General features: G+C 32.6%; 1 long non-coding RNA gene across 1 annotated transcript; it reads left to right on the forward strand.

Annotated features, from left to right (window-relative positions):
- Positions 1–3,084: 3,084 nt before the first annotated feature.
- LOC136981543 (uncharacterized) lies at positions 3,085–7,139 on the forward strand. The gene is made up of 3 exons (XR_010881733.1): positions 3,085–3,195; positions 3,454–3,600; positions 7,053–7,139. It is a non-coding gene; the product is annotated as an uncharacterized lncRNA (long non-coding RNA).
- The last annotated feature ends 2,170 nt before the right edge of the window (positions 7,140–9,309 follow it).

Consider the following 9,309-nt stretch of genomic DNA (forward strand, 5'->3'; position numbering starts at 1 on the left):
TAGATCACTGAATTCATTTACACGTTGCAATATTTTAAAGTTCTGCACGTGATAGATCGATCAGGTCGTGATCTCTGCAGAGGGCATGCATGACCTGATCGATCCATCTTTATTAATAATAAGAATATATTTACTTTATAGTAATTCTGTAAAAAAAATAAAATAAATGAAATGAAATAACACACAAAAAGCTAATTTTAATAAACTTTTTAAGATATTTTAATTGATTTTATTTATTTTCAAATTTAGATTATCATCGTTTTCACATCTACAATCTTGAAGAATTGATGTTGATGGTTTCATACAAGGAAATTCTCACAATTTACCGAATAATCCGGGCAAATACCTTTTTATGTAAGTAGTACGATGCACTTGCTTTATCTACAAATCACATTTCACTAGATAATAGAAGAAATAACTGTTGAAAAATAGTGTAATGCTCAAAATAGCCACGCTGTACTTTGTAACATTTCATAAATTCAGGGATTATTATGTAATAATGTTTCCTTCACTGTGCCCTACAGGATTTGGGATTTAATGCCTTAAAATTCAAGAAGTAACATAATTTAGGTTTTAAAACAATTTGTAGGCCATGAAATTGCCCAATGAGCAAATAATACAGTTAGTAGCGTAACCAAGGAGGAGCCCCGGGGCATCGTGTGCCCTTATCTTTGTAAATAAATAAATTAAGAAAACATGAAACGCACAGAAAAAGATTTGAATGTGACAAGCGCTCTTACAAGTATATACAATATCTAAGAGTTTATTTTTCATAAAGCACCAATGGCTTCGAGAGGCCCCGCGTAGAGCGGGTCCCCTTTTGCTTGCTTTTTTTTTTTGAAAAAATGAATCATGTAGAATGTTTCTTTATTAATAAATAACAGTCTTAAAGGTATTATTTTTTCATTAGTAAAAATAGCATTAATTTATAAGGGTAGGAACCACTACTGGCCTCTCGCGTTTTCTCCAGGCCCGGAAAAACTTCCCATCTCGCCCCTCTCGACGGCCCTGGTTATATTCACAGTGGTACAGGAGTGAATGTAGGTTTTCACTTTTTAATTCGGTCCCCCAAATATCGGTTCAAGTTGCGCTAATGAATAGTTTAACTCTGCTGATAGTTTGCAATGCAAATCCTTTAAAACATTCCTCACTTAAAATTGAAGCTAATTTCGATTGCAAAGAACTGAAAAAGTTCAATAATAGTATATAAAGTTACTTGAAATGTCTTAAATTTCTTCATTTTCGTATTCTTATCACGCTAACAACGGACGTGACATTAAGATTGTATAAGGAGTCTGCATAAGTAATTCTAAGAAAATGACTCATTGCATGCCAAAAAACAGCTTCAATTATCTGAAATATATTTTTATTGAAATTTTTCTAACACATTACATAATACACTGTAATAATATACAAAAATGTATAATCATTAAAACGTAAATGATTTTTTGTACAATTTTGAAGTGTCAAGGCCGTTGCTGAACACGATTTACTCAATATAAAGCAGCTTGTTCTACTATTTTTCTTGAAAATAAACCTTCAATTCACTGTTTCCTGCCATTATCTAAGAGTTTAATTATTTTAAAACTTACTTTAATATTCAGTAAAAACGAGCCATCTTTGATGTGTCATCGGCTTTTCTAGTAAAAACCTCATTACAACGCGTTTCTCTGTAGAAGGTCGCGAATACGCCTAGATACAATGAAAAGAATGATTAGCGATGCACCATTCTTACTAATTCACTCTTAACAATCAGCTAACGATACTCACTAAAAACTTCAGACGAAGCGACGAAACTTTCCGGATGTTTGCATTACCTAAAAAAATATAAATAATAATTATATTAGTCAATTCTAAATATAGAATACCTGTTCGGTCATGCCTACTTTAAGGTTAAGTTTATATATTTTACACACAACAAGGCATAGTTTGTGTAAAAGGCATAGTTGTTCAACAGGTAGTCACGGTATTTTAGTAAAACTCACTGAAGCTTTTTCGTTTTTAAATTGGTTAAAGAATATCGAGGATGATTTGCTTGGGTTTAATAAACTCGAATCGGGATCATTGAGCATATTTTCACTCAGAATCATCGATCGGAGGCGTTTTATCGATAGTAAAAACCGGCCATAACTAGGCCTATTCTATATAAAGTAAGTGTGTCAAGGTAAATAAGCTATACTTTCAATTAACATGTTAAATTGCGACATTGATTTACATTAATATCGCTTGATGTTATTGATTTTTACATCCTTAACAAAGCATATATTTATTTCCGTTATCGGTTTCTATTAAAGTCTGGAATAAGTGAAAAATTTTATTATTATTATTATCTAATCGATAAATTTATCTTTTTTCCCTCTTTATTACTGTTTTTCCTTGTTATGGTTACCAATTTTATTTTAAAAGTTTATCGCATTACGATTGCGACATAAATTTTTTAAATAAATCCGTTATTTCACGATTCAAATATTTCGTTTTCATCGAATGATTGGATAAAAGGTGTTCACGTGACAGAAACTGTACGTCATTTTCTAAAGTTTTTATTATTAGAAATTTCGCTTATAAAATTTAAAAATCGTGATTGAGACGATTTTTTAAATTTAATTTCTTTTTAAAAATAAAAGTCCGTTATTTTACAATTTAAATATTTTGATTTTAGTAAATCATTGGATAAACAGATTCAAGCGTTTGAAAAAATTTACTTTACTATTCTATTTTGCTTAGATTTTAAACATTTTACGTCATTTTTACTCTGGTATATTTACTAATTACACGTACAAAATTTAAAAATAACGATTTTAAATTTTGTACGTGTAAATTTTAAAAAATACGTTATTTTTAAATTCAAATATTTCTAATTTTACAAATGATTGGATAGAATATGGTCACGTGACGGATTCAAACTTTAAAAATTTAATTTACTTTTACTTTTTTAAAATTTATTTTTAAATATTTCATTTTACTATCGAGAGTTAATTTATAAATACGTTTACAAGTAAATCAATTACCGATTAATTAATTTTAATTAAAATTAATTGTCAAATAATAAAATCTCAAATCGGAAAGTTTAGTACGCATGCTTGTCGATGACGTCAGCGAAGGAGCTGAGTCACGAGAAACGAGCAGACGATCGGTGTTTAATGGTTTGTCAACATCGCTCAGACTTGTTGCCTAATTTCCCAACGTTTAGATCGAGTAAGTGCGAAAATTATAAAGTAAAATTAATCGTTTAAACAATTAACGGAAATTATAATTGTTTTTAAATTATCGAGTAAGTGTAATTATATTTTAAAATGATAAGCCTAAAAGCGGAAGGCTCGATGACGTCATTTCACGTCATATTTTTGTATAAATTACGTTTTTTTGTATTAATTACGGTTTAATACGGGGCCATTTTGATCTTTTTGTTGTCATCTGGCAAAGAATGAATGAAGGTCAACGTTTTCCTTTCAGTTGGTGTTGACCCGGTATCTGCTAGAAAATTCTTCGAAAGTGTAGTTTGGGGTGAGAACCTGTTCTCTTAAAAAAGAAAAATATATATATATAAATATATTACATTGGAAGTAAACGGTGATGTTCCCGTAAAGATAAAGCGATCAGGTGAGGTAATTATATGTTTTTGTACACGAAAATATATTTATTTAATGGAATTTTCGATACATCTTACACGGTAGGGTCATGTTTCATAAACACTAGCGGTGGGAAATCGCATTCTTCTACACTTCCCACTAGGAAAACGGAATGTAGCAGCTAAAAATTAAAGTAAAAGACGGTATTTTTGGGTATATTAGCCCTACTTTTAATAAGAGAACGGGAGCTAATATACTCAAAATTAAGGCAATATTTAGGGTATATTAGCAGTGATTTTGAGTGTTTTTACGAAATGTTCTCAAGTAGGCCGATTAATTTAGATTGTTACATTGGCCTACATCCTTCATCGGTAACAAAAATTATTAGCCAACTTATTTGTTCCTGTAGATTTTGATTAATTGGATCCAATTGAATTTTGTGCTGATTAACAAGACTTTGATTAATGTTGTGTAGGAATCGGTCTGAGGGTTCATTATTCTCTTCTCTTATAGTTTTTGTCAGAGTCGGGTTGACAGATTTTGATACCCCCGTTGCATTTCTGTCACTATATCGACGACATTTGTCCAGTCGGTAGTCGGGGGAGGATCCCCTTTTGGTGCCCCATAACTTTCCTAAACTGAAAGGCGATGTTTGTTCTGGTACGAAAGTAGAAAAAAAAATTAGGATATTTTTGTAACTCGGCGCTTTTCACTTCTTTCCTGACTTAGTCTGTCGGTTTTTGCTTTCTGTCGAGCTGTCGAGAAGGTGCTGCTGCTGCTGGTTTGTGCCGAGAAGGAAACAAAAAAAAGTTTGGTTTTTCAACCCGAGATGGGAGATTGTTTTGACAGCTTCAATGCCCACTTTTTACTAGTCAAAGAATTGATATATTGAAGTTACGACAACCTCTGCCACTCCTGGAATTTGGACAGGAAATCGAAAAACTTGGAAGGAAATTGTCCAGATCGCATGGGAAATTTAATCATTATTTAGTATATCTTATGTTGTTTATAAGTTTCGGTCACGACGGTCTGTTTATGTATTCCGCTCGTGTTCGTCAAAACATAGCGATTGTTTCGTCTGATATGGTATTATATTGGAGTTTTTTTTTTATATGGTAGGTACCTGTATTCTATGCAAATGACTCGAAGAAACGGTTTAGGGTTGCACACAGTGTTTTAATCTCTCAAGTCAAAACCTGCTAGGTTAGTCATACTTCATTACCTTTTACTTGATGATTCCCTTATGCAAAAAAAGATTATCTAATCAATTTTTGTGTTAAGGAGACTCTCATCGTTAAAAACTTAATCAAATCACCGGAAACTAACTAAATTAAGGGCAAAGTAGAAGAGACCGCTAATTACATTTTCGATTCGTAATCTCCCGACATTGACCTACTTTATCTGACTCCACTAAGAAATTTTAGTATAAACCGATAAAAGTTAGGCAGATAGACAGACAGACTGACAGACTATCGCCGCCAGTGATTCGTAGGCGTCTTTCCTGGATGATATTATAAACTGAATGACGTTAATTGTAGCTTTAAATCTGTAAGATGAATCGTAGTTTGTTAGTGGAATTACTAACACAAAAAAGATAGTGTTTTTTAAAATTTTTGTTCAACTTCTGATGGCAATTAGTGTAAAATGGATTAGTGACGATCAATGAAAATAAAAAACGCTTGAATATTTCCATAGCGGATCCCTAAATTACAGTCGTAGTCCATAATTATAGCCCGTAATGGCTACTTTTCATTCGTCGAATTACATTATGGGATGTGGCCTTGCGGTACTACTATAATTTAAACAGAGAACTAATGATGATGTGTACATGAATATAGGAGCTGTGTAAACTTTGTGTGAATTTAATTATATCCTTAATATGTTTAAATAAACAGGTTGTGACCCATTTTACGAAATATTTATAATTGTTACAATAAGTCGATTTTTCATTAGGGCATTATTTATTAGCACCATGGGGTGATTTTTGTTTTCTGCGACACGTGACCTACTTCTATCTGACTACTTTTAATTCGAAATGTTTTATTATCGAACGAAGCATCAGATATAACCCACTGAAATATGTTCGGATTTTTCTCATCTGCAAGGGAGCAATTAACGAGACGTTAGCGAATAAAACGTGTATTATATATTATTCCTTTTTTACGGCCGATACGAAAAGTCCCACTAGCTAATAAACCGAATTTTTTACGAGTTTATTTAGAATTATTTTCCTGTTACTTTATGTTAAGGATGCAACCCCGCTAACCTAAATTAATTAAAATATCTTTTGCCGGCCCGAAAACACGTTTAGAGATTGCCCATCGAGATTGCAACATCCCACTGTCCGTAAGTTAATTTATGGAAATTGTTTGAGCTCGTGTATGTGTGTGTCCAGCCGTAAAACTCGTTTTCGGTATCTGACCAAGCAGCAATGTGGGTGTGCTCATTTCTGACATTCTTTTTTTTATGTCAGAAGCTCAACGCCCAGCAATAAGCAGCGCTGTCAGTTCGTCCACTTATCGTGCCACCCGCTAAGTTAGGAGTTGTTTTAAACCAACGAGTCATTTCCTTTATCTGATTTGGTAGTTTTTTGACGGAGACATTGACCGATGGAATGCGAGCGAGAGAAAGACTCCCGTCACTTTCAGTGATGAGTTTTAAGGTCCTTATCGCCCAACGGTCCTTCAACGCTAACAAAACCCATTCTACATTAAAGTGACACGTCTGCTGATCCGTTCTTCCTCTGGCATACCTCATTCTCATGGATAAGGGCGGTAAGGGGGAATTGAAACATTTCTCATTTATGGAGTAAGCAACGATAAAAAGAAACAGTTAAATTAAAAATTAGATATTAAATGGAGTGATAACTAAGGCTATGATTCTCAATATCCTCTTCCTGTTATAAACATTCGGTGTTATCGGTTCAATATCTTAATTGGTTTAAAATTATACACAGTGCAAAGGGTATTTCGTGTATTTGTATTTAACCCATGGAATTTTTAGAAGCGGAATGAACTAGCAACAATAAAAATTTAATTACTTCATCTAGATTCTAGAATCAGTAATTCTTAAAAAATTGTCTGTCCAAATTACAATCAAGTCATTCACACTGATTTCACGATGTAGCCTAATTAATGATTCATTGGCAAGTTAATGTTCACAATTTTTCAAGATTTTTGGTATGTTATCGCAAAAAATACTAATATATATATTAGTATTTTCGTAATATTATTTTTCTATATCGATAAATTTGATCGTTGTAAAGAGGGTAAGTGATGAAATCGGTATCTAGCTACATGGGAACTCGCGATAAAATATTAGTTTATATAAACTTCGGAATTAACCAACTGAATCTGTTAACGTTCTAAATCATTCGTGGTTAAAGAGCAAAGAAATAAAAATTAATTAAGATTTCTTCATATAAAAATATATGTATTTAATGGTAGTTTTTAAATATAATTAGCGTATTTGTTTTTATTACAGATGTAGTTTTATTGATGAATTTTCGAAGATTGCCATCAGATCATTGAACTTTCAAAATAAAAGGAAGATAAAGTCGTAATATCTAAGGTACGTTGGTTGACATGAATTTTATTTAAAAAAAAAAGAAACTCCTGAAATATCCCTAATTTTCTTACATAAAATATAATAATTTACCGTTTATTCGTTAACGAGGTTCCTTTAATCAGTTTGGTATCGATAACAAGTTAAAAAAGCAAAATAACAAAGGAGCAATTCATGTAAGAACATACAAAAAATATATATGTCTACTAGAGGAAGTCATTTGTGAAATTCTACACTTCATAGGCGGTGTGGAGAAAGGATTTTACCATACACCAGATGGAAAGTAAACAAAAGTGATAATTACGTTACGATAATTGACTAAGTATCAGTAATAAATTTGCGTAATCGATCCGCAATGTTGATTTTTATAGATTATTACTGTTTAGTAGGATTATCATAATATTTTTAAAATGAACTTTATATAATAAACATTCGTTACGCGTTTCCATTCAGTAACACAAACGGTCATTCATTCAAAAAATGGCTGTTTATTCTTATCTCATTTTAGTTATTTTAGACTTTAAAAGAGCTCTCAAAATAGTAAATTTTAAATTAAATTTTATGCGATTTAAATTCTTACAATTGTTTTCAACCCTTCTTTACATGATTTATCACGAATAAGCCATCGATACCTCTTGTTATCTACAATTGCATCTAAATCTATACAACGATTATCGAATTGTTAATGAAGTTTTCATGAGTCACGTACTGTTATTGTTTTGTTCATATTCTAATTTTATCTGAGTTTTTTTTTATGATTAATTCTTTTACATTATTGTTAACATTTACATTTGCAACTTGTTGGCTTTATATCGGATAATTAACTTCGTGCAAACTTAGAAACAAGGACAGATTTGGGAGTAATGATACTATTGTGTACCGAGCGGCGAAGTAAACAGATGGGGAGCTCGTGTTCTGAGAATTAGACAGGAACTTTAACCCTTATCACCACCCACGAAATACATGTCGGGTCGGCCTTTCTGAAAAACTCAGGTTAGTGCCATAAACCTTGACTGTGGTAGAATTTCAAGGGAAAAGAAATATATTTCTGTTTAATATTCACCTACGTGATATATCTTTCGAGGAAAGGACACTATAAAATTTTATTTTAATGGCTGTTTCTATTGAAAATGATTCATGTTCGTAATTGTGACGTGGAAACTATGCGTATACACAATAGAGTAAGCTATAGAATTTCTCCGGTTAACAATGCGTAATAGGAGTTTTCGTTTCTTCTTACAGAAAACGTATTTTAAAAACGCATCCGATCGTAAAAATTTAACAATTCTAAGAAATAATTTAATTGCGAACATTCTTCACGATGTCATTAATTTCCCTTCTTATATATATATATTTTTTCATTTAGAATGAAACATCCGAGGCTTCCAGGAGCTGAAAAATTCAAGTTTTCTAATACAGACGAGGATGATCAGCACGATTCTGCACCAGTCAGTTTTGTACGTGGAGGACAGTTCAGGAATAGTTGCCCGCCTTCAATTAGACCAGGTAATTTCAGCAGAACAGAACCCAAAAGACGCCCCGTAATACCCATTACTTCGAAGACCTCACGAGTGTTATGTAACACCGGACTAGAACTCTCCTCATTGGATAGATCGTCGTTGATTGATAACATTTCTCCTGTTACTTATCGACAGGACAATTTAATCAGAGAGGCCACGGTACCCCGCTGTAATAGTGGACGAATATCTTGGCCATTATTTGGCAGCTTTAGATCGCGAGGGAATCGTAGACCCCCTAGTGATGATTATACACCAACGGACAGTCCCAGATCGAGCACTTGTTTAAACGAATGTGTTGTGGTCGATCAGGTGGACCTGTTATCTTCCAACGACAGTATTCAAGAATACGAATGGTCTTCTCATAGTTCTATGGAAGAAGCTGTCTGGATACCCAGGAAAAGGAACAATTAAAATCGCATAATTGACCCTTACTATGTACATATTGTTTGTTGAAAAGGGCTCCGTATTACAACGTGTTCTGTCTGACTTTCACAAGTAATCATTTTATATAATGTACAAATGTGATTTTAAGTTATTAAACTGTTTTAATTATAAAGTTACCACGTGACCGTGCGTGATGTCGGAAAGAATTCCATTACATAAGAATATTCCACGAAATATATTATAATTTGCTTGTTAATCCTCTAAAGGACTTT

Source organism: Centruroides vittatus, unplaced genomic scaffold (assembly GCF_030686945.1).
Source record: "Centruroides vittatus isolate TY-2023 unplaced genomic scaffold, ASM3068694v2 contig_767, whole genome shotgun sequence".
In the NCBI taxonomy this organism is placed as follows: Eukaryota; Metazoa; Arthropoda; class Arachnida; order Scorpiones; family Buthidae; genus Centruroides; species Centruroides vittatus.